Here is a 23,999-nt window from a genome sequence, read left to right on the forward strand (position 1 = left end):
GCCAAGTACACACTGTTTTAACTACTTTTGCTTTAGGGTGCATTTTACTAAATGATAAGTAATTCTCCCTTAATGTTCTGTGATTGACCATCTTACCACTTATTTTATTTGGTTAGTTTTAGGATTCTTCCACTGGTTCTAAGAAAAAACTGCTTGAATTTAGATAGATAACATACTGCATTTCATTTATAAAGTTGTTTTGGATATTTATATTACTTTTAAGAGAATTAATCCTTACGATGTTTAATCTTTCCATTTGAGAACTTAGCGTGTTTCCATTCATTTAGGTATTTTTATATCTCCTAAGTAAGTGCTGTAATATTTTATGGTTTGTATAAGATTATTCTTAGGGCTAGCCTAAAATATGCATACCTGTGTATGTAAGCTATTGTGAGTGTGGTCTTTTCTGTAGGTTTTCTGCTCAGTCGCTGTTCTGTGCATGTGTCCTCCGCTGCCTCTCTCCGCTCTGCTGGCCTTTGGCTAGTTTTAGAGCAGTGTGCTGCCTCTTTCAGGTAGGCAGCCTCTGACCTCCGTGTGCTTCTGGCCTGCATGGCCGTGGGGGGAAGCACGCTCTCTGGCTAACCCATCTTTGTGCTTGCTCGAGTGGTGACTCCTGGAGGCCCTGCACTAAGGATTATTGGGCCTGTTGGTCCTGCTTGACCCTGAAATTGAGACCCAGGTGGAATCTGGGCCTGTTTACACATTTTGGCTAAGTTTTGTTGGTTTCACTGATGGTGGCAGTTCAGAAGCTGCTCCTGGGGTGTCCGCGCTCTGCCCCCTGGCCATTCACTGTCTCTATGGCCCTCTCCTGGTGTCTGCTGGTGGACAGGTTAGTGAGGGAAGAAGGACCTTCCTAGGATTGGGCCAGATGAATGGGTCTCTGGCAGCTGAGTTGCTGCTGAGCCTTTCTGTATGTTTGGTGATTTGAAAGTACAGCCGCTCTCCTATTCCACAGCTTGTGCATCTGTGGGTTCCACATCCTTGGATTCAACTAACCATGGATAAAAATATTCACCCCCCCAAACAATCAAATACAACAATAAAGCAAATAATTCAAATCAAAACAATACAGCATAAAAGCTATTTACATAGCATTTACATAGTGTCAGGTATTGTAATTAATCTGGAAATGTTTTAAAGTGAATGGAAGTGTGTAGGTCATATCCAAATACTACGCCATTTTATAACAGGGACTGGAGCATCCTCTGATGGATTTTGGTGTTTCTGGGGTCCTGGAACCGGTCCGCCATAGGTGCTGAGGGATGATGTTGGCAACGAGGTGGGATGGTTTCTGTTTTTGCTTCCATCTGCTGCCCGCTTCTGTGGGCCTCCTGTTCTATCATCTTTACCAGGAAAGGAGCTGTGGCTGCTGGATTTGCATTACTGAATGAAGATGCTAGAAGATATACCTGATAAAAGTGGTGTGAAGTTTGGCTTTTTTTTTTGAGGCAGAGTCTCACTCTGTCACCCAGGCTGGAGTGCACTGGTGTGATCTCAGCTCATTGCAGCCTTTACTTCCTGGGCTCAAGCGATCCTCTCACCTCAGCCTCCTGAGTAGCTGGGACTACAGGCACTCACCACCACACCCAGCTAATTTTTTAAAAAAGGTTTTTATTTGTAGAAACAGTGTCACACTATATTGCCATAACTGGTCTCGAACTCCTGAGCTCAAGCAATCCTCTAGCCTTGGCTTCCCAAATTGTCGGGATTACAGGCCTGAGCCACTGTGCCCAGCCTGTATTTCATAGTTAATTGTTGTTTCAGCTTTAAGCTGTCCACAGGTCCTGGCAATAGCATTCTGACATTTTATAATTACTTTTTAGAAATGTTCCTTTTAATTCCATTCTGTTTACATATTTCTCAATTTGTCTTCATAAGCACCCTCTTACTCTGGGAAAACACAGCCGTCTTTAAGTCTCTGATATCAGTACAATATGGAGCTTAATTTTTTTTTCTTTTTTTTTTAACTAGAAGTATTCTGTCCCCTTCTGAGAAGGCCTAGATTTCACTCCGGAGCTCTGTGGCTGAACAGGCTGAACACCCTCGTCATGAAAGTTAGGATTTGTTGAGTGTCTAAATAGTCACTGTTATTACTCTAAATATTTAGTGTGAGAAAGCTAGACAGAAGGAAAACTTTATATTAGCTCAGGAATTTTTGGAAGATATCAAAGATACTAAACAGAAATCAAAAGGCCCTTTGTTTCTGGGATATTTTGAAAGTAAGTTAAGACATTATTTGTTTTTCCCCAGGTTAATATATTCTTTAAGATCTCAAGTTTAAGTCATATCTAACGGGAAACTGCTTAAGAAATCTCTCCTGACTGATAGGGAAATAGCCGAGTGAGCCCTTTAGACTCTGTAACTTCTGTCCAGTGGTCCGGGTCAGCGTGTGAAGCGTGCTGGTCTGCTCTCGGGGTGTTGGTGGTGTGGGCGTCGGTGCCAGATGAGGCCACTGTAAACAGAGCCGAGAGGTTGTGTTTGCAGCAGGCTTTCCCCTGTGTGTTGATGGGCAAGCACTGAGGTTATTGAGGAGGTATTGTATCTTACTAACTCTTCAGTTTATCAGGTTCAAAGATCATGTTGTCTTTATTTTGTCAACTGTAAAGACTAACATCAACTTCCTAGAAAGTGGACAAAAATGGATGAAGTGGTGATGGGTTTGATAAGACAAGTATATTTCACTTTACCTCAATGATGTATTTAATTTATCGTGCCCATGAGAAAAAGCAAACCTTTCAAGCACATGTCTTACGTTTGAAGCCACATGCCTAAAGATGCATTAGGAAGTGGTCCTGGGCATTTGAATCAGAATTGAGGAAAAGATTAGGCTCTCTAGAGATGGGACACACATCAGGATATGAGAATTAGGGGTGATTCATATGCTGTTGTGACAGTGACCCGAAGTCCGTTCCCCAGTGTTCCCATTGCCATGTTATAGACCCTTATACCTGTTTGACCATGCACCCTTTTTTCTTTTCTTGTAGTCATTAAGTTACTAGAACTTAGAAATATTCTAGTCGACACAGTCATCTTGATACTTTCCAAACTTCCAAATTCTTTGAAAGGGTTAAAGCAGATACCCTTAATAAAATGCTTTTGCATAGGCAGGTGATGTTCAACTTTGATCAGTCTCATAATCGTGTATCACATATCTCCCCTTTTGGTCCTAAAAAGACCAGCATCCCCTGTAAACATTGGCAAGCTTCATAGCTTGCAGGTGGCTGGTGTGTTTCACACCTGAAAATGGGAGGATTATTTGGCGTGTTGTAGTTAATGATAACTACATTTGTTTAACATTTGCTATACGTTGGACCCTGTCCTAAGCCTTTACATACATTAGCTCATTTAATCCTAATAAAAGCTCCGTGAGAGAGATACTATTTTCATGCTGATTTTATAGCTGGGAACACTGAGCCCCAATGACTCAGTAATTTGCCCAGATATTAGCCGCTAAGGGGTGGCATCTGGAGATGAACCAAGACTCTCTGGAACCTGGATTCTTAGCAAGCATGTTCAGCAGGACCTGTTTTAAAAAACAGCCATTTGATGACTATAGTTGCACACTAGTCTTCTTATTTCTGGGCCCAGGACTTCTTGATGTTAGGTAAGAGGCAGGGGCAGGTTTCATTTTCATCATTATTTAACAATTAGGAAAATGTAGCTTCTGACTCCTTCATGGAGGGATCCGTTGAGAGCACCCACGTTGTAGGCAGGGGACCTCCTCCAGCACAACAGCGATAGGAGGATCCTGGATGGCACCCTTGCTGCATACCAGTCATACTGCTAAGTCATTCTCTGTGTTTCATTTAAACGTGTTGAAATCCAGTGGCATTCCAATGCAGGGTATTAAAATCCTCAGTGAGGTGGGTTTCATCCCCATGCTCTGCAGTGGGACCAGAGCCTGGGAAGACCAGTGAATTGCCCAGGTCATTACAGAGTCTCCTCCAGCAGGGGTTTGAATTGGTCTCCACCCTCTTCTCCACACCTGGAACACACCTGTGAACTGAGGGCTCCATGCCTTGAGCTCTCAGTTCATAGGACTTGAATGATGAATCAAAGATCAGAGCCAGAATTGGATCCCCAGGTCTGCCTGCTCTGCACCCCTCTCGTGGAACACATGTGCGTCATGCAGAGTGCCCAGCAGGGTCTCTGCTGAGAACAGTAGCAGGCACTGTGGGCTGGGACTGGGTCTGACATGGAGGGAGGTCCCTGCTGGGTAGACTGAAGGGTTGTAGCCTGGGAGGACCCTGACCTGGGCTCGAAGTGAATTCTAGGGAACTTTGCCTTGCTAGAGGACAAAGGTCTGTGTGCTTTGTACCCCGCCTGTCTTGGAGGCAGCGTGCTTTGGAGACACAGAGATGTGTGGGCAGTGAGCGGAGAGCCCAGGGCATCTTCCCTCTGTCCTCTGTCTCTGGGCATCACGTGGCAACTGGAAACCTACATCTTATGGAGTCACGTCCTTGTTTTGTTCTTCAGAACACTCTTTTAAATGATCTTGTTGGAGAAAAATATTCTTTCATGTCTGTTTTAAAAGTTTTATTCCTGGGCTCAGAATATAAGTTCATTTGTATAAATTCTGTGGAAGTTCAGTGATGGCCCCTTTGACTTTCCAGCTTTGGCGCTGACCACAATGCTGAGCAGGAAGCAGCAGCCACAGGCCCAGTGACTGGTGGCTCGGTGACCAGCAGCCCAGTGACCGGCAGCCAGGTCCTCACCTGGGTCCTCTCAGTGAAACCAGGGTGGCTGCCCCAGCAGACAGCGCTGCGGAGCCAACTCCTGACAGGTAAGCCCTATGCGTGACACTAGTCACTAGCACCTTTCTTTGCAGGAGAGTTGCCTCTTCAGTATTGATTAAGGTGGTCAGTGAATGCGTGTCACTGTAGGTAGAGGCCTGATACTAGAACCTTTATTCCAAGGCTCCCAAAGGGAGTCTCCCATCTCTGTCCTCTCTCTCCCTCTCCTCCTTGACTCGGCTCTGCCTGGGAACACCGGACTGAGTCGGGTAGAGACGGGAGGGCCTGGGCTGCAGCAGAGCCGCGCTGTGCAGACTCTCCTTGCGGGCATGCCTCTGGGCCTCACTGGTCTCCCTCTGCCCTTCCATGCGGTGGGGGTAATGCTGCCTGCCTCCCGGGTCACTCTGGGCGCCCCTCATGAGCCTCAGGAGTTGGTAGCTGTTGTTCTGAAGGTGGGCTAGAACACAGTGCGGGAGGGTCTTGACCCATGCCTTGTTGCTGATGTGTGTGTTAGTGTGCCCCTGCCTCAGTCAGCAGGGACCCTGTAACTAACGGAAGCCCGGGGCAGTGTTGGCGCCCTTGCCTTCCCTCGGCATGTCAGCCTCAGGTGGCCCTTTCTGGGAATGGACCTTCTCTTTGTCGTGGTCGGCCCTGGGTATGGGATTCTTACAGTGCCTTTGGCAGGTCCGAGATGGTAGCTGCAGATGCAGGCAGGGAGCTGAGGCCAGAACGGCTTCAGCACACAGACCTGCCGGAGCCTTTGCCTGCAGAGGGGAGGATGCTGTTAGCTCGGGCTTCCCCGCAGTATCCCGCAGACTGGCTGGCTACACAGCAGAAGCTTGTTTTCTTCCAGTTCTGGAGGCTGGAAGTCTGAGGTCAGGGTGACAGCTGAGTTGGTTCCTCCTGAGGCCTCTCTCCTGGGCTTGCAGATGGCTGTCTTCTCGTGGTGTCCTCACCTGCTCTTCGCTCTGGACCTGTCTGTGTCCTGTAAGGACACCAGTTGTATTGGATTAGGGCCCACCTTTGTGACCTGGTTTTAACTTAGTGACCTCTGTAAAGACTCTGTCTCCAAATACAGTCACATTCTGAAGTGCTGGGGGTTAGGGCTTAACACAGGAATGTTTGGGAACACAGTTCAGCCCAGGTCAAAGGCCTGAAGGGAGGCTGGGGGACCTGGATCCTGCTGGTCACCTTCCCTCATATCCACACCCTTGGTAGGAAGTTTCTGGGCTGTCTTTTCTCAAATGTCTGCCTTGTGTTAGCTTTGTGTTAGATGCCGAGTGACATTTTACACATCCCCTTCTAAATTCAAAAGGTGCACATGTGGACATTTTCCTTCTTCTCGCCAGACAGCTCACACTGCCGTTGCTTTTTATCTGAGAGTCTGTGCCCCTGCATAGAGAGGGTCCTGGCGCCAGTGAGGAGGGGGAGCTGGAGCCTCCTGCAGCTCCCGCCCTGGTCATGCATGAACTGTGACCTCCCCCAACATCCACTGCCTTGCCGGGGAAGTGGGCTGTGCTGTTGGGATGGACTGTCTTTTGTAAAACAGGTCCTTTGCCCTCCTCCTCACAGCGTAAGTAAGTGAAGGTAGCAGACCTCCCTATCTCAGAATGGATCAGAGAAAAAGCCACCTCTTTGTGACCGGTGGTAGCTCTACAGACCCTTCCATGCCTGAGACCCAGGACAGGGCTCTAGGGCAGCTGGGTCCCTCGTCTTGCCTCTTGCTCATTGCAGATGATGTGCAGTGCCTGAACCATCAGGCAGATGTGTGAGCTGCAGGAAGGCGGCCCTGCGATGCTGCGTCAGGGAATGCCGTGCTCACAGGCAGGTGGTTGCCCTCCTTGGACCCTCCTGCCCCTTTGTGCATTGCCCAAGATCCTTCATTGGTGACGTAGATTTGTTCTGAGTGATGCTCAGACTCCTCGAGATTTGGGACGAGTTTTCTTTCTGGCAAGGCTTTACAGTGATGAAGAGACATATCTGAAAATGGCAAAAAGCCATCTCTCATCAGCCCCAGCACCCACTTTCTGGATCACCTGACAGCCTTGCGCTTCCAGCCTTTTCTTACTGGCCATGTCATTCAAAGGGAACTCTCCTTCCCAGCCTCTCCATTCCAATTGCCTGATTAGGGACTGCTAGGCATGAACATGGCATTGAAACAAAACTTCGTTTCCCACTTAGTCTTTGTGTTTTTGGCTTGAAATCTGATGATCACTGGCAGCTTATGGAGCAGGTCCACCTGTGTGGTGGCTCCACTCGGTGGGGTGCCTCCTCCGTCCTCCAGGAGGGAGACGCTGAGTCTGTGGCCATCTGTGGCCCCATTTGACAAGTTTGAGTCCCTCGAGGGGTCAGCAGGTATTGAATGAGGCATGGCCTTCCAGGGAGTGCTCTGGGAAGTAGTTTCCAAACTTCGTAAGCCGTGAAACCTTTCCTTGACTTGGGACTCTCAGATGGGCTCCCCTGTGTCCATCAAGTGAATAAGTGAACGTGCGCACCCATTTGGTACCTGGCACTGTCCAAGTGCTGGGGCAACATGGTCACAAGATGGCCCCAGCTCCTGCCTGCAAGGAATGTATTTCTGGTAGAAAGATATCCTACTAAGAGCTCACGTTTTGCTTGACCTAACAGTTGAAGCCCAATCCCGTGGGGTTTCAGAAAGCTGCTACAAAACAAAATAATAGAGTCTGAGAAGAACTAGTTATCGTCAGAGTAGACTTCAGTTTGCAGAGTGTCTAGATGAAGGCACCCAGGCCTGGGTGTGATGGGGCCTGAGGTGGGAATCCCAGACCCTGTAGTGACGGCCTTGGCACTAGACTTGGGAGAATCAGCTGGGCCCTCAGGGCACCCCTCCTACCATTCTTCACTGCTCACTGCCTCTAAAAGCCAGCCCTGTTTGTTCTGGGGTCAAGGAGGGAGAGGCAGAAATATGCAAATGATCCTAATGGTCTCAGTGTCTATTCATTAGCTCTTGGTCCCAAAGAGACCTCCGAGTGTTTCCCTCATTCCTGTGATTCCTTGGGGACCATAGCTTAGCTTTCCTCTGTCCCCATTTTTGGTTACTTGTCTTGTTCTCATGGGAGAAGTTTTAGGGGTTTCCTGGGGTTCAAAGCATCACATCCCCAAACTCAGTGTGCATGCAGCAGCTTCTGCCTTGTGGGGCTCGGCCTCAAGGAAAGAGCTCTGCCTCCTGCTCACGGCCAATGGAGACCGGCCCAGCTGTGATGGTACAGCTCTTGCTGGGCTTTTACTCACACAGGAGGGCAACTCTCATGGCCGTGCTCACCCTTGGAATGCAGTCAGGGGAGGGCTCATTATCATGACACCAATCTACCTTAGCGACACAGAGCTTGGCTAAGGGTAGAGACCATTTCTCTGCCCAGATGCTCCGATGCATGGTTCTTTCCCATTTATGGGAGAGTTTGAACTAAAAAACTTTCAGAAACTAACCAAGAATGGTATGCCTTTCACCTTTGTCTTTCCAAGGGCAGGAAACTTCTACAGTTGTGCCATAAAACCATTTTGCTCCTCAAGGTCCCATAGCCTTTCCCAAAGGAAAGTTCTTTCAGAAACTCTTATGTACCTTGATGTTGCCTCAGCCTTCCTTTTTTGACATCCTCTCAACTTTTGGCTTCTGTAACTTGAGCCTCCCTGGTTCTGTTTATCCTTTTCTATTTTTGTAGCCCCTTATTTTTCCCCCCTAATAACTTTGCTTCACTGTCCTCCGCATAGGAGAGCCCTCTCGCATTCTTCTGTGGAGTTCTTATTGTCTTGTTTCTGCCTCACTTGGGGCACTTAACCTGCACACCCTGACTCTGTGGTTTTGTATGAACTTCTCCTTACTGGACTGTGCAGGGAAGCTTGGGTCAGGCATCATTCATGCCCCTTGGCATCCTTGATCAACCAGCGAGATATCTCAACAGTTTATTTAAGTAAAGTGTCTTTAAACAGAAACACACAAAATGAGGTTACGTATTGATTGGTTGTTGAAAATGTGATCAGCTCATAGAAACCTAACTCTGTATTTCCCCTAGGGCCAAAGACTCACCATTCAGTAATTCAGTGTTTGAGGTGACTTTAAAGCCCTTAACTGTACCACAAATAAGGAGAATCGCTCCACTTGTTCTTGGTCACACCAAATTCCTTGATATCCTCCTGCCCCCAGATTGTTTTCATTCTTTTTTTTAACCAGCTCAATTTAGATATAATACATTGAGCAGAATAAACTGCACATATTTAAAATGTGCAAATGGATGCATTTTGACATATGTGAAACCATCATCAAGTAACCAAGGTAATGAAAATATTCATCACTTCCCACACTTCCCGGTGCCCCTTTGCAGTTCTTCTTTCCCACCCTTTCACTGATCTGTTTTCTCTCAGTATAGATTGCTTACATTTCCTAGAGTGTTGCATAAAGGAATCAATTTATTTTATCTGGCCTCTGGCTATTTATTTTGAGATTCGTCTATCAATAGTTCACTCCTTTTTAATGCTGAGTAGTGTTCCATTGTATAGATGCATCCCAGTTGGCTCATTCATCCACTTCTTGATGGACATTTGGCTTGTTTCCAGGTTTTTGCTGTTTCAGACACAGCTTCTGTAGATTGCTTTCTTTCTGTATCTGAACTTCTTTCTAGGCTTCTAGGAAAGCGGTGTCCTTCCCTTTTTCTTTCTTTCTGAATTGGATTTCTTCCTGCTGAGGTCCTGGGCATCTGGTTTGGACATGGCCGTGGGTCTACCTGGAGTCTGAGCTCTGGCCTGATACAGAGGGGTAGGAGTGGTGAGGAGGGCAGTGTCCAAGGCAAGCCAAAGCCGGGGCGTGGCGCCTCTCTCGTAGGTCAGCGAGCCCTCGGTCCCCGTGGGTCCCTGCCTTCATTAATTCTTGGCGAGTCTGATTTGCAGGCTTGGGGGCCAAGCAAGCCACTGTGGACCCTCGGAGTGTACCCTTATTTATTGACTCCATTCTCGTCATAGGTGGGTAGAGATGATTCCTGGGAGAGCTGTCCTCAGACAGCCCAGGCTGTGATTTGGAAGGGCCCATCCATCCTTCTGACCGTTGGTGAGTTATTTTGGGACCCAGGAGATGAGTGCAGGCTTGATGCTGAGACCTAGGGTAATTTGTTGCCCAGAGTGTCTGCTATCTTTACTCTCCTTCTAAAGTGGCTGGCATAATTAGATTGGGGACTTGCGTATCTTTTGTGATGTACAAACTTGTCTCTTCTGGTATTGACAACAGGCTGTTTGACTTCACAGATAGGGGTGGGCGTGGGAAACCTAAGCGTGATACTCATCTATATGGTTCTCTCTGCGGTTGGTTATTAGAATTGTGAGACTGCGTTCCCTAGCACTTCTACTTGTCTTGCCCTAAGAGAGACTCTCGGCAGGCTCAATGTGTGCTGTGATCATTGGAGCTTCTATTGAACAGGATTGCCCTGAAATGGAGGGAGAATGGCAGCCGTTGGATATCTCTTCCGTGGGCGCACCTGCTTAGGTGGAAGACAAGAAATGGTACAGGAAAGCCCCTTTCATTTTATTTATTTTGGTCTTTGTCCAGCATTTGAAGTTAACTCAACTTTTCAGAAAGGTTTCATATATGAGTGGTGAGAGCAGAGTCGACCAAGATATTGCTTATGGTCATCCTTGAAATTTATGATTAAAAAAAGAAGATAAAATTTGCAAAGAACTTGCTGCCTTGGCAGCTCCCAAGAGAATTCAGTTCCTGAGGTTGAGAGGGAGCTGGTTTTAGGGTGCTTTCCCACGGAGAGCTGCCGGAGGGCTTCTCTGTGCTTCTGTAGACAATCTGCAGGCCAGACATTCCAACTGTCTTCATGAAATAGGTTCTCCTTTTTTCTTTGCCCCCACCCGGGAGAGTGGGGCCAGCCTGGCAGCAATCTCACCAAGGGAGTAGCAGGATCAACAGGCTGTTACAGTCTGTCCTAAGTTGAAAAGAAGATTAATTTTTTTTAAGTTACAGTTTCAATTAAAGGAAGATGGAGGAATGTAATAACATGCGATGAGATTTATGATAAGAAGTACAAACTCTGCTTGAATACCTACATTTAAAGCATTTCATGCTTTCAGAAGTAATAGAGCTGTGGGCCTGAAGACGGGATGGAGGAGAGAAGAGGGTAACATTTCAAAGGTGCCCTCTCTTTGTACTGTTAATGGTTATTTTGATGGATTACTTCATAGACCAACGAGTTGATGACTAGGGGTCCAGAGTGGGCATGATTGATATAGATGATTGCATTAGATGATGATTACCTAGTTATTGCAGTGTTTAGAACCAATGGAAGAAAAATGCTTTGAAAGTGACAAATTCTGCAAATTATACAAAGTTTCTAAGAAAAACTCCTGGAGGTTATTTATAGAAGCTCTGGTGATATAGGATGAATGTGGCCAGAGTAGAAAAAAACCAGTAGAAAAAAAATCTATTTTTATCAAAGCAAAATTATTTAAAATTTTATTTCATAATTATACATGGAAGAATTTTATAACAGTCCAAATTTTGGCCAGGCATGGTGACTCATGCCTGTAATCCCAGCACTTTGGGAGGCCGAGGTGGGTGGATCACCTGAGGTCAGGTGTTTGAGAGCAGCCTGGCCAACATGATGAAACCCTGTTTCTACTAAAAATTCAAAAATTAGCTGGGTATGGTGGTGGGTGCCTGTAATCCCAGCTACTCTGGAGGCTGAGGCAGGAGAATCGCTTGAACCTGGGAGGTGGAGGTTGCAATGAGCCAAGATCGCACCACTGCACTCCAGCCTGGATGACAGACAGAGTGAAACTCCATCTCAAAAAAAAAAAAAAAAATCAACATTTTATATAAAATTGACTAACGTATTTGTAAACATCTAGACCATTTGAGTTTGACAAATTTTGGCATCCTGTAGATTGTAGAGTCTAGACCCATTCCACCCTTTTACAGGTGAGAGAACAAGAGTTTTTATTTAATAAGTCTGTTAATGTAGCACCTCTTTGTAAAGTAGAGGTTCTGATTTCTTATGGCCTTTTGGAAACAAACGTCCTGATAGTGTTTTTCCCTGTTTTGAGGATTAGAGAAGTTACATGTTGCACATGTGGGTCTCACTCTTTCTACAAAACTTGATTGTTTTACTTCAGAGTCTTTGTGGTCAAGATGGATATCATTGGCCTTTACCCCAACTGGTCCCTATTCCCGGGGCACTATCGGGTCCGAAGGCCTCAGTCTCCACCACAGCAGCTAAACACTGGGGTTGCTTACATTCCTGAGCCCCAGACTCCTCCTCAGCGACATTGTTAGGAATAATGAGAAGGAAAACGGAAGTCAGTGCTTAGCTGAGAACCTGGCCCATCATAAATGTTACACAAAGCCTTGTTTTTACCCTCGACCCCATCCTTGGTACCCTGATTTTCTCTGCATTCTCCCAGCCTGTTCTGTGTGCCTTCGCCTCTGGTTTTGTTATGCTGTTTCTCCTACCTCCTTTCTCCACTCCTAATTTCCACCACTGCCCCGAGCTCAACTCTCACATCTGCTGTGATGCCCTCCCCGGCTGTTGTGGTGCCCATTCGTGTCCATCTGCGTGGTACTTGAGACCTGCAGCAGACAGGGTGCAGGCAGGGTGCAGGCAGGTGTGCACTGTCTGATGTCCATCTCTAACACCAGCACATGGCTGCTCCGTCATGGGCCATGGGGCCTCCTCCAGGGTGCTAGGCAGAGAGGAGGAAAACCCGTACCTAGGGCTTCCTTAATTAATCTGAATCCACAGGACCCCGTTAAAGATGGGGAAGGGGTGAGTGATTACGTTCAGTTGTTAGAGCAGATCCACTCCCTCCCCATCCTGAAGTAACGGTGTCACTAGCATCAGCAGGCGGGGATGAGAACAATCCTGCCCTCTGGAATTTTCCACCTGCATGCGTGCATCCTACCTTCTAGAATTTACCACCTGCACGCATGTGTCCTGCCTTCTGTAATTTCCTACCTACCATGCATCCATGCTTCCTGCCTTCTGGAATCCCACCTGTGCATGCGTCCTGCCTTCTAGAATTTCCCACCTGCGCACGTGCATCCTGCCCATTCATCATCTCCCACACCTTTCCCATCTCAGTGCCTGGAGATGCCCTCCTTCTACTTGCCCAGGCCAGAGGTCTCCACTCTTCTTTTCTTTCATGCCTCCCACCTGCTAGATTCAGAATGCACCGCTTCTCCCATGAGCATCCACCAAGGTCTAGGTGCAGAATTCTGCTAACTGGTTTCTCAGCTTCTCTCCTCCCAGGCAGCCTATTTTCAGCAAAGAAGCTGGGGTCTCATGGAGCTGCCCTGCTGCATGCTTGCATGCCATTTCTCAGCATTGGAGCAGAACCCTCACAGTGAGTGTGGTGGGTGCCTGCCCAGTCAGCTCTGGGGGTGAAATGGAGAAGGAGGATGGAGGGAGAAAAATCCCAAAGGGTTGGAGAGAGGGTAAAACCATCTTTGAAAATGCTTCACCCCACTTTTCCTCTTGAGAGCTGCCTTGCTAGATTAAAGGCTCAAAGAAGCCCTGGAAGAAAGGAAAACATTTGACTTCATAGAAAACCTGAACTTGTTTGACTGTAAGAGCCTTCTGGTTTGTGGATTTGGAGGGAACAGTGGGGACTGGCTGTGCTTTGCGGATTTCCTCCTCAAAAGCAGGAATCCCAGCCCCAGGCCAAGTTCAACTACTGTGTCTGGGTTCATGGCTCAGGGATAAGTCGCGTGTCTCTCCTTAGCCTGGCTTCCTCATTGTAGTACCCACCAACAGCGACCATGAGGGTGAGAGTGAGAAGAGACCGTGAGGGAAACTCTTGATGCTTCAAATAAGTTTCGAGAGAATTTCGCTGCAGAAACTGGGGCTTCGGAGAGACTGCTGATTCGAGGGGTGCGAGGCAGTGGGTTTCAAACATGCTTTGTCAACACTTGCAGAGGGATGCAGAGAGAGAAAGCACTAGAGCTAGAGGAGGACATGGTTAAGAGAAACGTCCCTTTGCTCCCTCCCTTCCTTCCCTCCTGAAGTGGAAATGCACAGAAATGTTCATGGGCCCAAGGGAGGGAGGACATGGGCAGGAAGAGGTCATGAATGGAGGCGAGAGCACAGAATGGCTCACGCAGGGACAGGCCAGGGGAGCCTTGGGGACTGGAGGCCCGGCGGGCAGAGACTGGGTGGTGTGCAGGCCCTGAAGTGATAGGGGTGTTCTGCAGGAAGGGGTTTGGGGATGCTGCACTGGAAAGGGTGGGGGCAGGAGGTTTGGGGCAGGAGGTTTAGGGCAGTAGACAGAAAGCCTCTTTTGTGGAGAAAGTGAGTAGCTGAGGGTGAATGAAGATTTGCAGCACAGCAGGGATGGTCTGCAGGTAGTGTTTTTGGTGATTGCCATTATCTTCTTTGGTGCTGCTGAGAAAAGGCCCTCACAGAAGTCCACACAGTTCCTAGGTCTGGCAGTGTCACCAGAGGGTGCCCACTCTACCCTTGTTTCATTAGAGTCCCAGTCTTAGGTATAAAAGAAAAATCGCTCCTTGGTTTACAGGGTTCCGTCCTGAAAGACCCATCATAAGACACAAATGTCGTAAGTTGAAAACGCATTCAGCGCTGGCAACACGGTAGATGGTGCCTGATTTAATGACGGTTTGACTCTTTTAATTTTAATTTTTTGATCTAATAATGATTTGTGTTTTTGGCTTTTTGATGGTGCAAAATCGACAAGCCTTCAGTAGAAACTATAACCCAGTGGTAAGTTGTAAGGAGATTCTCAACTAAAAATGGGGTTACATCCTCATCAACCCATCATAAGACGAAAAATCCTGAGTTGAATCATTGTCAAGTTGGGAACCATCTGTACAGCTTATCTCTTCCTTGGAAGAAACCAGGCTTCCTCTGGAGCTTGTATGGTTTCACACTGCCATGTCCCACTCTCAGCGGCACCCAGGACAGTGTCCTTACAGCTCAGATACTGGACTCTCAGGCCTGATGGGGAAGAGAGCGAATCACAGGCCTTGTTCAAGATTTGCCAAAAGAATGAGGTTAAGATCTGATGCCACTATCTTCAGTATTTCCTGATTTAACCAGAGAGCTTACCTTAGCATCTAGAAAGTGTGATTAACTACTTTAGCATCTAGAAAGTGTGATTAATTTTTTGAGGCCTTTAAAAAGTTTTCTTTAGGTGAAAAGACGTCTTCTATGAGTTATTTGGGTTTTATTATAGGGAAAAGTGGTTTACCATCTAGTGTTGATTGGAATGACTTTGGAGCGCATTTAGTTTATAAAGTGTTTAAATCCAAGGGCTGTTTTATAGAGCATCTTTTGTTTTTCGGATAAAGTTCTAGCCATTTTCCCAACAGTGATGAAATTCAGTATTTTTAGGTAGCAAAGACACATCTGAGTGGTTTTGCTTTTCCTTCCTATTGACTTTATTCCCAAAGGAAGACGGTGCTTCTGGACCAGTGGGGGGTGTAGTTGGTAATGTGTTGTCATGGTAATCGTTCCCCTTTGTCTTAATTGATTTGGTCTCTTAATTTTTGTTTCTCTTTTTATAGTTTAAATGTACAAAGATCTATTCCTTGGAAGACAGCCAAAGGCATTCAGTAATTTGTAAGAATTTGTAAAATTCAAGTATCAAGGATTCCAAAGGTAGAAACAAATCTTTAATAAATTTAGAAAAATATTAATATATCAGAGAAAAATAAGTTCTTTTAAAAGGAACTCAATTTTAAATCTACATTTAAGTAATATGCATTACAAATTTAAAATTACAGTTGACCCTTGAACAACATGGATTTGAACTGTGTGAGTCTATTTATATGTGAAGTTTTTTTCAGTAATTACTAGAAAATTTTTTGGAGATTTGCAACAGTTTGAAAAATCTTACAACATAGCCTAGAAATACCAAAAAAAATTAAGAAAAGGTTATGTCATGAATGCATAGAATATATGTAGAAGACTCGGCTGTTACTGTAAAATATATACAAATCCATTATAAAAAAGTTAAAGTTTGTCAAAACTTACACAAACACAGACCATACATGGAACCATTTGTTGACAGAAATGTAAAAAAAACCATGAAGGTGCAGTATGAAATCATCACTGCATAGAATTAACTGTAGTACATGCTGCACTTAATTTCATAGTCATGAAATAATTACTGTACTACTGTGATAATTCCACTGTTGCTGTGAGCTCAAATGTTACAAGTATACACTTAAAATGCCATGTGATGCTAATCATCTCCATGTGAGAAGCTCCCTTCCCAGTAAATTGCTCATTGCATTAAAAAGTGACCTCTCGTGGGTCTTATGTATTTTTCATGTTTAATGCAATACCGTAAACTTTGAATAACACAGAGGATCCATACTAGTGAAGCTGGAAGTGCTCCCAAAGAGCTTACTTTATTCTAAGAATATGGTATGTAATACATGTATGACATACAAAATGTGTGTTAATGACTTCATATTATTGATAAAGCTTCTGGTCAGCAGTAGGTCATTAATAGGTAAGTTTTTGGGGAGTAAAATCATATACATGAACTTTCAGCTGCATGGGGTGTTGGTGCTCCAACTCTTACCTTGTTCAGTGCTCAGCTGCGTAATGTTTATTCTTCTCTCCCCATCCTTCTCCACAGCAATTTTCTCGGGGTGCATAAAGATAGGATGCTTTGATCTCTGTAGCACCTGATACTGCTCCCTCCCTGCTGTCCTTTTCTTTGACTCCAGCCTGCTGGCCTGTGATGGTTCCATGTGGTTTCTGTTCTTTTCCATGAGGTCCTGTGGTCGTGGTGTTGCAGCGCCTGCGTCCTCATCTGTACGATTGAGGCAGTACTCTGACCTGTTCCACGGTGTGTCTAGACTTCTTTGCGCACGTGAGTTCCTCTTCTCTGCGTACGCCTACCACAGAGCGGGGGTATCCACTCTCGGTGAATGCGGCTTGAGAAGGCTGCGTGTGGAGGTGGCCTTCCTCACCCCTCCTCTTTTCAGGACTAAAAGACTAGTGTTTTCCTCTGATGAGGCTTTTAGGGTGGAGGGATTCGAGGACCTTCTGCCTGTGGATAGCCTAGGCTGTTTTCTGTGGTTACCTTTGCTCAGGTTTTCTCTTGACTTTCTGGGTCTCAAATCAGTTGGATCACTGCATTAACAGTCCTGCCCTGGGCCTTCGTGTCTGTGTGTGGACCACAGCAGGGCAAAAGGGAAGACCTTCTCTCAGACACCAGTGCTAGTGGTGAGGGTGCCTAGAAAGTGAAAGTTAGTTTCTGGTGTCGGCCTCTCCTGGTTCTCCTGAGTAGGATCTCGCTGTTGGGGTTCTGTGCTGTCCTTCAGGACTCGGGCTCTGGATTTGCGGAGAGCAGATCTCAATATTAACTATGCAGCTGTGCAGCAGGAGTGACTGCTGGCCAAGTTACCTGGATTTTTTTCTCATCGGTTGAGTGGGGATGGTGCTAGTGTCTCTGCACAGGTTTGTTGAGGGGACTTGATGCTTCCCACAAATGACAGTAGGGATGTGGCCACCGTAAAGTGGCACTGTGCTTAGCAGAGCTGCGTGCTCTGACCTGCACTTACATTTCAAAGCCATTGAAACAGATTCAAGATCATGTATTGTTTTAAAAAATCTACTCTTTTCTATCGGGAGGCTGACCAGACTACTGAAGTGGAAGGAACTGTAGATGCTTGAATAGAATATGCCACACAAGTCTTTTTCAAACTGCTGAGAATAAAAAATCAAAGGTCATCCTCATACCTGTGGTCACATATAGACCCTTGTACCTAATAATGTGCAGTTGGAAGCAATGAGGTCATGCTTTGCTTCAGATAATTAAAATAGCTCTTGAATCTGTGCCTTCTACCCCTTCTGCCATCAATGCATTGTGGAAGAAAAGCGGAAATTGGTGTTCTAAAAGGCATTCTTCGTATTTGCATAGACCAAAAACCCAAGAGTTTTTTTTTTTTTTTTTTTTTTTAAAGACAGGAAGCAGAACAGGCGCAGCTTTTAGTTAGGGATCTAGTACTTAGGATTCAGTTAGGGCATTTTGAGGAACCAAGTATAGTTTTTACTTCAAGCGGCATAGTAGCAGCAGGTTCCCCCTTCCCAGCCCCCAGGAAGTAGGATATGATTCTTCGAAGCGTTACTCAATTTTTCCCCCAATATTTTCCCCCTGCAAACATCATAGGAATGAACAGTAATTTACAGAAAAGAGATGAGTGGTGGTGCTTATCTTTGGAAACACCTGAGGAGCTTATAACAGTATTGCCCCCCACCCCTCCCCATCCTGAGATTCATTTTCCTTGGTCTGGGATGCAGCCTGGGCATGCGGAGTCTTCCCCTCTCCCTCTAGTGATGTAATGTGCAGTCCAGTAGTTGGGGCTAGGTCAGCAGTAGAATCACCCAAGGGCTTGCGGAAACACATGTTATGGGACCCCACCCCCTCCACTGAGTTTCTGGTTTAGTAGGTCAGGGTCTGGGCTCCAAAATTTGTATGTTAACAAGCCTCCGGGTGATGCCCATGCTGGATGTCCAGGGACCATCGTTTGAAAACCCTAGGACTGTAGGATCCTGGTTAAGAGCATGGACTCCTGGACTGAGCTCCGTCTCCTTCATTGAGTCCCATCACCAGCCCTTGGGCCTTCATCTCAGCACTTCATTTTCCCGTTGTGATCAGTGGGAATGGATGCTGTGGGGTGTGTGTGTGTGTGTGTGTGTGTGTGTGTGTGTGTGTGTGTGTTTACACATAGAAAAATACATAAAAAGCCCTGAGCCAAATGCCTGCTACTAACTGGTGCTTCGGAATCTTTCTTTCCTTCCCTTGACAAATTATGGTCATTGATTCGTTCTTCCATCCAAGTCCATTCACTTTCTTTATATTGGTAGCTGGGTGGAGTTGGGTTTTACTCAATTTCATCTTCACTGTTTATATTTTAAGTGTTTTTACTTTAGTTGGTTCTGATTTGGGTATGTACTTTTTTTGGTAAAAATTAACATTTCAGTAATGTTCAAAATTTGTGTCTTTACTGGTGTGCATAAAATTACTGTATGATTAAAAATCATTGTATTTCATTGTTTGAAATTTTGTATGTTTTTCTTGACTATACATTTAAGAGATTTGTCGTTTATTATATTTCTTGGATTTTAATAAATTTTGTCATGCTTTGCTTTCCGATTTGTTTTTGACTGTATTTCCCTCTTTCTGGTTCAAGATGGATGGGTTGGTGTTCATTTATTTTGTCGTTATAAAAGATGCAAGTGTCTCATGGTATGAGTTTTTCTTCTTTTATTTCTCTTGCTTCACTTTATTTGTCTTGACACATGGGGGTGTGCATTGTCCTAATTGTCTAGGACTGTATTGTATCTTTATTTCCTCCTTGAACCATTTATTTAGGCCAGAGCTTGTTTTTAATTTTCAAGTGCCTTAGTTGTTTTTTTTTTTCTTTTTTTTTTTTTTAAACACATGTTACTAATTTCTGGTTTTCTTGTATTTGGCTGTAGCATGGATCCCCTTGGCACACTGGCCTACGGTCCCTGTCTCAGTGCTGGACATTTGGAGTCCTGTCTGTAGCTGCATGCAGGCTGGGAGGAGGCAGCGTGTAACAGGTTTTTCACTGGGGCCGTGTGTTCTGTAACTCCAGAGAGCTTTGCATTTTTGTAAAATGCACTACTTTTCTTTGTGGTTTAGTATTTTTTAAAAATAAAAATTTTGCAGATGTTTATAAATATTTGCAAATGCCTGTTTTTCACAAATATCAATTAATGCCTTCTCATTACCCATTATTCCAATTTTATTTCTTTGTCCTATATAGTAAACCTGTGTGTTTATTATATAGGACATCTGCAACAACTAGTTTTCCTCATTTTCTCCTTGAGAATCTCATAGTTTTTGTTTTTAATGTAAGTTTTTTATCGAAGTGTAAACTTTTTATTAAACTTGCTTCTAATTTTAGATCTATGTATTTTGATATTTTGCTGTTTGGAGGATAAAGGCCTACTACTGTTTTTATTCATTATCAGTTATGCTTTTATCAATGCTTTTTAATATTTGGATTATTATTTCTTTGCCTCGAGTGACCCTGGGCTATCATTGCTACCATTGCTTTTATTTTGTTTGCATTGTGTTTGGTTTTTATATCTGCCCATTCTGTCTTTTTCTTTTCTAGCTCCCTTTTTAAAGCTTTTCTATTTGCCTTGGGTATTTTTTTTTTTTTCATCAGAATAGTTTTGACTATTATTTTGAAAAGGAGAATTGGATGACTGACATTTATCGCTATGTCTTCTCTCTTGTGTTGCAAATTGTTTGGGTTTTGAATAAATGTATCTTCATCTATTTTCTCTTTGATGTTTAAAGAATTATTAGTTTCTTTTTATGTTTTAATTATGGCTTAGAATGTAAATATTGTTTTCCATTCTACATGTGATTATTTTAATATACCATGAACATTATTCAATTATATTTTTCTTAATAAAGAGTAGGATCCTCTGGCTTTTATGGAAGGTATAGCTTTTTAAAAAACAACTCTACGATGATTTAAGATTCAAAACGTCTTTCTAAAATTTTAAATTGAATTTTATTATTTAACCTGATCATCATTAATTATACAACTTACCCTTATTAGCAAATCTTTCATGGGTCCCTCTTACTATGTGCTGTTCTGGGTATAGCAGGGAACAAGACTGAGTTCTTGAACAAGATGGGGTTTGTGACTGTCTCAAAAGTGAAGCTGTCAGGAAGTGGTTGTTGCCATGGAGAAGATACACCAGGGCAATGAGCTAGAATGGCGTGCCACTTGAATGGGTCAGGTGTGGCAGACACATGACTGTCATCTGAGTGTCTTGCAAGTGGGGGCCAGCATTCTGGGGAAGAGAGGAGAAAGTCTGAAAAACACGTTCAATGTAGATTTCCTAAGGAATGCCATAGAATGTTCTAGTAGTGTTAAATGCACATTTTAGATTTGTGGCTAAATAACAAAGGATTCGTGTGGCGCAGTCACATGACTTTCCCTCCAGCCTCACGCACTTCCCGGGCTGGCTAGGTTCCTTTAAGCAGATGAGCTGTGTTTTCTAAGAGAGGGAGTCACAGGAAGAGGTGGCATAAGAGCTGTGGTGTTTGCTGGGAACGTTTCTGGTTCTCCTGAGCCAGGGAAGAGAGGAGTGAGGACTGAGGGTTGAAGAAAGAATAGAAAGGGCAAGGCCAGTGCGCCAGCCTCTCTGTGCCCTGGGCAGCACTTGGGTGTGAAGGGGCTGGCGTGGAAGGGAACATGAAGGAGCGGGCCCTCCAACTGAAGTTGGTGACCCCGATGTTGACCACAAGCCCAAACACAGCCCTGCCCTATTTTCAAACTGTGGGTTTCAACCTGTTATCAGGTCTGGAAATCAAGTTAGTAGGTCATGAAAAGCGTTTTTAATAAATACAATAGAACAGAAAAGGAAATATGAGAGTGGATTGTATGGGTTCTTAGCATGCACTTAGCATGTTGCCATGTGTGATAAGCCATTTGCCATGCGGGATAGACAGGGTGAGCATGGATTGGTCACGGATGTGTCATTTGGTCACCTGCTTACTGGCATTGCATTAGAAGATGTCCATTTGACTGTCTTTTCAGTTGGGAGGGTGAACGCTCTACAGTTTAAATCAACGTAAACATAATTTGCAATTAACTGTGAGGTGAGGGCTTAAGAGTATCATCTACAGTCTGCCAGACTCTAGATTTCAGTTAGGAACACCCAGTGTACTTTTCAGAGAAAGTGTTATTGGGTGCAACATTTTTCAAGTTTATGACAATTGTATCATTTTAATTTAACTAGTACAAGTTGCCCTAACGTGGAAAAACAAAAAACAACCCATATAATCAGAAAAACAAAGACCTTCAACTTCAGCTGCTGGAACCAGAAGTGCAAATATTGGCATTGTTAAGAAAAATGTTGACTTTAGAATGAGTAAACTTTTGACTCTGCCTGAACGATTTTTCTGAACTATAGTCTAATAAAGAAGTTTAAGCTTTATCATGAAGATTATTTACATTTTCATTAATTAAAATAAACAGATTTTTATGCATTATTTATAATAGTAATCTTGCAAAGGAGGGTTTAACCTTCAACATTAAAAGGACAATGTGAAACTAACACAGCAAGCCAAACTTGTTAGTAGGCCCTTTTAATCAAGGGAAGCAAAAAGACAACAGATATTGATACAATTTCTTAATCATCTGACAACGGTTAATGAGAAAGTCATTAGTTATTATAGACATAAAGTTGCTATCTATCTACTGGCTTATAAAACTATTCCTCGTTATCTGTGAATGTGAATCACATATTTTGATAAATCAGCTGATGATTTAGAATCTGAACTCTTTACAGTACCACAGTAGATTATGCAGTTGTATAACTGTAGGATGTTCAGAAGTGAGCTTTTTAGCTGGGCATGGTGGTGAACTCCTCTGGTCCCGTAAGTCCCAGCTGCCTGGGAGGCTAAGGATTGCTTGAGCCCATGAATTTGAGGCTGCAGCGAGCTTTGATCACACCACTGCTCTCCAGCCTGAGTGACAGAGGGAGACCGTGTCCCTTAACATTCCAGGTATGTATATACCACATTTTGTTTGTCTATTGATGAATTATCCATTAATTCAGTAGACACTTGGGTTGCTTCCACCTTTTGGCTATTGTGAAGAATGCTGCTATGAACGTGGGTGTAGAAGTACCTGAGCCTCTGCTTTTGATTAGTTTGTATTATATGCTTAGAAGTGGACTTGCTATTATATGCTTAGAAGTGGATCATACGTTAATTCTATGTTTAATATTTTTGAGGAATCACCATATTGTTTTCAACCGCAGCAACACCATTTTGCATGCCAACCAGCAGGGCTCAGGGGTTCCAGTTTCTCCACATCCTCACCAATACTTGTGGTTATTATTTTTTATATCAGTCATCCTAATGGGTGTCAGGTGGTATCTTGTTGCAGTTCTGATTTGCATTTCTGCAATGACTAGTGATGTTGAGGACCTTTCATGTGCTTTATAGCCATTTGTATATCTTCTTTGGAGAAATGTCTATTCAAGCCCTTTATGCCTGTTTAAATTAGATTGCTTATGGTTTTTGTTGTTGAGTTGTAGACATTCTTTATTGTAGTTGTCTGTTTTTGTTTTTGTTTTTGTTTTTGTTTTTGAGATCGAGTTTTGCTCTTGTCGCCCTGGCTGGAGTGCAATGGCATCTCGGCTCACTGCAACCTCCGTCTCTGGGTTCAAGCGATTCTCCTGCTTCAGCCTCCTGAGTAGCTGGGATTACAGATGCCCGCCTCCATGCCTGGCTAATTTTTATATATTTAGTAGAGATGGGGTTTCACCATGTTGGCCAGGCTGATCTTGAACTCCTGACCTCAGGTGATCCGCCTGCCTTGGCCTCCCGAAGTGTTGGGATTACAGGTGTGAGCCACCACGCCGTGCCTAGTCTATTCTTATATTACTATAAAGAACTACCTGAGACTAGGTAACTTATAAAGAAGAGAGGTTTAATTGACTCACAGTTTCGCAGGCTATACAGGAAGCATGGCTGGGGAGGCCTCAGGGAACTTAGACTCATGGTGGAAGAGGAAGGAGGTTCATCTTACGTGGCTGGAGCAGGAGAAAGAGTGAAGAGAGAGGTACTACACACTTTTTTAAACAGTCAGATCCCATGAGAACTTTATCATGAGATAGCACTAGGGGGATGGCGTTACGCCATTAAAAACCGCCCCCGTGATCCAGTCATCTCCCATCAGGCCCCCTCTCCAACGCTGGAGATTACAGTTCAACATGAGATTTGGGTGGGGACAGAGCCAAACCGTATCATTTATATATTCTGGGTTTTAATCCCTTATCAGATAAATGCTTCATAAGTATTTTTTCCTATTCTATGTGTCATCTTTACAATCTTTTGATAGCGTCCTTTGATGCACAAACATTTTGAATTTTGGTGAAGCCCAGTTTATTTTTTCTTTTGCCTGCACCTTTGGTGTCGTATCTGAGAAATCATTGTCATATTTAATGTCTTCAAGATTTTTCCCTGTCTTTACTTCTAAGAGTTTTATAGTTTTAGCTCTTACGTTTAGGTCTTTCATACATTTTGAGTTACTTTTTGCTTATGGTGTATGTGTAGAGTCCAGCTTCATTTTGTTGCATGCTGATGTCCAGTTTTCCTAGGACCGTTGAAAAAAAATGTGTTATTTTATTTTTAGTTTTTTGAAACAGTCTCACTGTTGCCCTGGCTGGAGTGTAGTGGCGTTATCACAGCTCACTGCATCTTCAATCCCTGGGCTTAATTGATCCT

At 44.3% G+C, this 23,999-nt stretch overlaps 1 protein-coding gene across 3 annotated transcripts in view; it reads left to right on the forward strand.

Moving 5' to 3' along the window:
- GRB10 (growth factor receptor-bound protein 10) overlaps nucleotides 1–23,999 on the forward strand; it is a 191,792-nt gene that overhangs the window by 20,402 nt on the left and 147,391 nt on the right. The window contains exon 4 of one of the 3 annotated variants that reach the window (XM_012002088.1): nucleotides 4,614–4,783. The gene's annotated coding sequence lies outside the window, so the exon portion shown is untranslated. Of the gene's footprint in view, nucleotides 1–4,588; nucleotides 4,784–23,999 lie in introns of those variants that run through there. The other 2 variants (XM_012002089.1, XM_012002090.1) reach the window with 2 other exon arrangements.

This window comes from Mandrillus leucophaeus, unplaced genomic scaffold, assembly GCF_000951045.1.
Source record: "Mandrillus leucophaeus isolate KB7577 unplaced genomic scaffold, Mleu.le_1.0 Scaffold678, whole genome shotgun sequence".
Classification (NCBI taxonomy): domain Eukaryota; kingdom Metazoa; phylum Chordata; class Mammalia; order Primates; family Cercopithecidae; genus Mandrillus; species Mandrillus leucophaeus.